General features: G+C 46.1%; 1 non-coding gene across 1 annotated transcript; it reads left to right on the top strand.

Moving 5' to 3' along the window:
* The first annotated feature begins 524 nt into the window (after positions 1-524).
* On the top strand, positions 525-596 carry trnat-cgu (transfer RNA threonine (anticodon CGU)). Its single transcript has one exon. It is a non-coding gene; the product is annotated as a tRNA-Thr (tRNA).
* The last annotated feature ends 5,404 nt before the right edge of the window (positions 597-6,000 follow it).

Here is a 6,000-nt window from a genome sequence, read left to right as displayed (position 1 = left end):
TTAATATATATCAAAAAAGCAATGGTCCCAATACCGACCTAAAGGGAAACACCACTGTACACCTCCCTCCGTCCGAAAAACTTTCACTTGCAATTTATCTCCAATATTTGATGTGGAAAATACATTGAAAGATTAACTCGGATCATCCCACTTTGGACAATTTAATTTCACTGATATTCCAGCGATTTTAAACTCTATTAAGGTCTCTCTCTCCACCCCACCTCCGCCCCCCGCCTCCGCTCCGCCCCGCCCCGCCCCCTTGTCTCCATCTGTGTCTATCTCTCCATCTGTCCATCTCTCTCCCTCTATCTGTCTCTCTCTCTCTCTTTCTGTCTGTCTCTTTCTATCTCTCTGTGAATCTTTCCACAATAGCCCGTTAAATAAACTGTCATGAAATTATTCGTTCAGGCGGAACAGTCGAAATCCATTGTTCCTCAATCAGTCGATTGTCGCAATCAGTTGCAGAAACCTGTTGATCTGACTTCACCCGCTGAAGAACATTATCATTCGCGTTTTGCTCATGGGGTGCGGTGGCCAAGTGGAAAGACGTCGGTCTCGTAAACCGAAGAGCGCGGGTTCGATCCCCGTCCGCACCTGCTTCAGGTTTCAAATTTTAATGAAATGACCGAATTGATGACAGTTTGTTTAACTTTCCACGGGCCACTGTTGAAAGAAGATTCACCTTTCACATTTCCATCTCTCTGTTAATTAACATTCAGAATAAAGTGATGTGGGGTGCGAGGAAAAGAGTGATAAAGAGAGACACTCAGAAAGAGAGAGAGACACTGGGACAGGAAGAGACTCTCTCGGTCTGTCTGAGTCTGTGTCAGTCTCTCTCCCTCCATCTGTCCAATACCCGCAGATTTGAGAATCACAGGGTCAAAGGAGGAAACAGATTGGAACACATTGAGCCTGTGTCCTGTTTCAAAACCGACTCCCAGGAAAACGGCTCCAGGAATCGTTAAATGGTCAAAGGTTTTCCGGCGACTTTGACCTCTTCCCTGAGATGGCGAGACACGGGGACGTGGGGCAATTAAAGGATTTGGGAAAAATCATTTCCAATTGGATATTCTCCATCGTGGTGAGATATCCCCCCTCAGCCAGGGATTCAGCTCCCCGACGGGGAGGAAGCATTTTTAAGACGCCAATTACAAATTTTACTTCTTTGCCTCGCTTCTTCTTCAAAAACGACAGAGAAAAATAGAACAGAAAAAGAATGAAACAGGTGATTGTCACTTTCAGAATATTATTGAGCGGAGACTGTTTGGGGACTGAATTCTTGGGGCCCGTCTGTTGCAGAGCACAAATGTGTTCCGATCTGTTTCCTTCTTTGACCCTGTGATTCTCAGATCTGCGGGTATCAGAGAGAGAGGGAGGGGAGAGACAAAGAGACAGAGAGAGAGCGACAGAGACAGAGACAGAGAGAGACACACACAAAGACTGATTGTGAGACACACATTGAAACATAGAGGGAGAGAGAGAAAAACAGAGAGAGAGACAGAGAGAGACGGAGACAGAGAGAGAAACACACACAAAGCCTGATCGTGAGACACACATTGAAACACAGAGGGAGAGAGAGAGAGAGAGATTTAACGATTATGCCTCTTTGTGTAATGTGCCTGAGTGCATGTGTACATATAAATGCCGGTGTGTGTAATGTGCCTGTGTGTATGTTTAGTGCTGATGTTTCTTTGAGAGTGAGGTGCGAGCTTGAGGAAGCTTCCCACTCTCCCTTTGTGCGCAAAGCTTTCCAATAAATTGAACTTTCGTCTAGTTTTGCTCCAAAAATTCGAGTCTAAAATGTTTATATATGTATGTATGCCTGCGTGTGTAATGTGCCTGTGTGTATGTGTGTGTATATATATATATATATATATATATATATATATATGCCTGCGTGTGTAATGTGCCTAAATGTGTGTGTGTGTGTGTGTGTGTCTCACTTTTTCTAAGCTTTTCTGAGTGGTTCTCTCTTTCTCTGTCTTTCTCTCTCTGTCACTCTCTCCCGCTCTCCCCACATCACGTTATTCTGGACCTTGACGAACAGAGAGATGGAAATGTGAAAGGTCAGTCTTCTTTCAACAGTGGCCCGTGGAAACCAGGGTTCAATTTCCCGACCGGGAGATTACATTGTTATTGCCTCTAAAAGCTTCACTTTCATTCCTCTTCCAATATATCTCCAAGTGGAGGTTTACCAGAAAGATCCCACATACAATAATGAAATGGATGGTCAGTTAATCTGCGTTTTGGTTTTGTTAGTTGAGGGAGGAAGGATAATTTCCTTAATAATGGATTCTAGCATTTTCATTTTAGACACACACATACACAGCCATGTACACACGCAGACACTGATACATAGACAGATACTAACACACACACACACACACACACACACACACAGGTACACTCACTGACAGACAGACACACGTGTAGATTGAACCGCAGAGATGAAAGGTCATCAAATAAATGGTTAGAATAGATTCACTGAAATTTGAAGCATGTTTAACGCCATCTGTGGTGAGTGTCCTTTACTGACCCACACCAGTTCTTCGTTAGTGTACTGGTGAGTATCACCGCTTATCACGCAAGTGACCGGGGGTTCAATTTTCCAACGGGGAGGTTGCACTTTCGCTGCCTTTAAAAGTTTCACGTTGATTTCTCTTGCAATTTAGCTCTAATATTTGATGCGGAAAATACACTGAAAGGCTATCACGGACCACGAGGCACCGGACACAACAAAGGCAAACCAAGCCCAGTCGACAATGCAAAGTCCTCCTCACAAACATCTTGGGACTTGTAACAAAATTGGGAGAGCTGTCCCAAGAATAGGCTGACATTCCCATACTCACAGAATCATACCTTTCGGCCAACGTCCCAGACTCTTCCATCACCATCCCTGGGAATGTCCACTCCCACCGACAGGACAGACCCACCAGAGGTGGCGATATAGTGATGTGCAGTCAGGAGGGAGTCCTCAGCATTGACTCCGGACCCCATGAAATCTCATGGCATCAGGTCAAACATGGGCAAGGAAACCTCCTGCTGATTACCACCTACCGCCCTCCTTCAGCTGATGAATCAGTCCTCCTCCATGTTGAGCAGCACTTAGAGGAATCACTGACGGTAGCAGGGGCACTCTGGGTGGGGAACATCCATGTCCATCACCAAGAGTGGCTCGGTAGCACCACTAAGTTAAGCGAATTGTAATGAACTAAATGGTTGAAATAGAGTCACTGAAAATTGGAGCTCATCTAACGCCATCCGTGGTGATTGTCCTTGACCGACTCACGGCAGTTCCTCGTTAGTCTCGTCTGTCCAGCGGGAGACCGGGGAGGCCCAACTTTAACTCCTTTGAAAAGACAGAGAAACACTCTGAATTGCGTTGTAAAAGTGAGACACACACAAGCAGACACCCACACACTCGTGCAGATTGAAACGGAGAGATGAAAGGTTTGAAAAGAAAGCTCTGAACCGTAGTCGGCAGGATTCGAACATACGCGGGGAGAATCCAATGGATTTCGGGACGACAACTTGACCTGTTCGAAATGCTGTTTACATTAAAATTACAAAGATCCATCGGTCTGGAACAGACGAGCATTAAGAATCAGGATGCCTGTGTGTGTAATGTACCTGTATTTGTGTGTCTCACTTTTTCGAAGTTTTTCTGAGTGAGTCTCCGTTCCTCTGCCTTTCTTCGCTCTGTCACTCTCTCCCGCGCTCCCCACATCACTTTATTCTGGACCTTGATGAACAAAGATATGGAAATGTGAAAGGTAAGTCTTCTTTCAACAGTGCCCCGTGGAAAGTTAAGCAAATTGTCATCAAATAAATGGTTAAAATAGATTCACTGAAACCTGAAGCGTGTATGACGCCATCTGTGGTGAGTGTCCTGAATTAGCCCACGGCAGTTCCTCGTTCCTGTCGTGGTGAATATCCCCGCCTGTTATGCAAGAGACCGGGGCTTAATTCCCCGACGAAATATATCAAATCTTATTGCATTTAAAAGCTTCACTTTCATTTCTCTTGCAATTTATCTTCAACATTGGATGCGTGAAAAAACACTGATAAACTAACTCGGACTATCACACTTTCCACAATATAATTTCACTGACATTCCAGTGATTTTAAACCTTCCTCTCTGCGTCACCTTGATGACAGAACCACAATAATGAGCAAGAAATGAAAGAAACAGTCGCGTTGTTTTATTTTATTCGTTCATGGGATGTGGGCGTCGCTGGAGAGACCAGCATTTATTGCCCATCCCTAATTGCCCTTGAGAAGGTGGTGGTGAGCCGCCTTCTTGAACCGCTTCAGTCCGTGTGGTGAAGGTTCTCCCACAGTGCTGTTAGGAAGGGAGTTCCAGGATTTTGACCCAGCTACGATGAAGGAACGGCGATATATTTCCAAGTCGGGATGGTGTATGACTTGGAGGGGAACGTGCAGGTGGTGTTGTTCTCATGCGCCTGCTGCCCTTGTCCTTCTGGGTGGTAGAGGTCGCGGGTTTGAGAGGTGCTGTCGAAGATGCCTTGGCGAGTTGCTGCAGTGCATCCTGTAGATGGTACACACTGCAGCCACTGTGCGCCGGTGGTGGAGGGAGTGAATGTTTAGGGTGGTGGATGGACCTGAGGAACTTCTGCAGCAGTGTCCTGGGGCTGAGATGATTGGCCTTTGGCAACCACTAACCATCTTCCTTTGTGCTCGGTATGTCTTCAGCCACTGGAGAATTTTCACCATCATTCCCATTGACTTCAATTTTACGTGGGCTCCTTGGTGCGACACTCGGTCAAATGCTGCCTTGATGTCAAGGGCAGTCACTCTCACCCCACCTCTGGAATTCAGCTCTTTTGTCCATGTTTGGACAAAGCCTGTAATGAGGTCTGGAGCCGAGTGGTCCTGGCGTAACCCAAACTGAGCATTGGTGAGCAGGTGCCGCTTGATAGCACTGTCGACGACACCTTCCATCACTTTGTTGATGTTTGAGAGTAGACAGATTGGGCGGTAATTGGCCGGATTGGTTGTGTCCTGCTTTTTATGGACAGGACATACCTGGGCAATTTTCCACATTGTCGGGTAGATGCCAGTGTTGTACCTGTACTGGGACAGTTTGGCTGGAGGCGCCGCTCGTTCTGGAGCACAAGTCTTCAGCACGAGAGCCGGGATGTTGTCGGGGCCCGGAGCTTTTGTTGTATCCACTGCACTCAGCTGTGAGACACACTCGCACAGACACATTACACACACGCAGCCATGTACAAACAGACACTGATACACAGATAGATAATCACACATACAGTTACACACACTGACAGACAGACACACACGTGTATGTTGAAACGCAGATATGGAAGGTTTGAAAAGAAAGCTGTGAACCGTTGTCGGCAGGATTCGAAGCTGCGGGGAGGCCCCAATAGATTTCTGGTCCATTGCCTTCAGCACAACGAATGAACCTCAACTAAAACCTGCTCACTTAAAATGGCAACGACCCATCGCTCTGCAACACACGGGCACCAAGGTTCACTAGGCCTGTGTGTGTAATGTGTATGTTTGTCTCACTTTTTCTAAGCTTTTCTGAGTGGGACTCCGTTTCTCTGCCTTTCTCGCTCTCTGTCACTCTTTCCCGCGCTCCACACATCACTTTATTCTGGACCTTGACTAACAAAGAGATGGAAATGTGAAAGGTAAGTTTTCTTTCAACAGAGGCCCGTGGAAAGTTTGTGTGCAACGTGCCTGAGTGTCACTTCCACGCTTTTCTGAGTGTCTCACAGTCTTTCTTTCTCCCTGTCATTTTGTCCCCAGCTCCCCACATCATTTTGCTCTGTACCTTGACCAACAAAGTGATGGAATTGTGAAATGTAAGAACTCTTTCAACAGGGACCCATGGAAAGTTAAACAAACTATCATCAAATAAATAGTTTAAAAAGATTGACTGGAACATACAACATGTCTCAGACCATCTGTGGTGAGAGGACATTCACTTCGTGCATCAGTTCTCCGTTAGTGGGA

This window comes from Heptranchias perlo, unplaced genomic scaffold (assembly GCF_035084215.1).
Source record: "Heptranchias perlo isolate sHepPer1 unplaced genomic scaffold, sHepPer1.hap1 HAP1_SCAFFOLD_56, whole genome shotgun sequence".
NCBI lineage: Eukaryota > Metazoa > Chordata > Chondrichthyes > Hexanchiformes > Hexanchidae > Heptranchias > Heptranchias perlo.
Note: the sequence above shows the minus strand (reverse complement) of the source record. Positions and strands in the feature narration are given on the sequence as shown.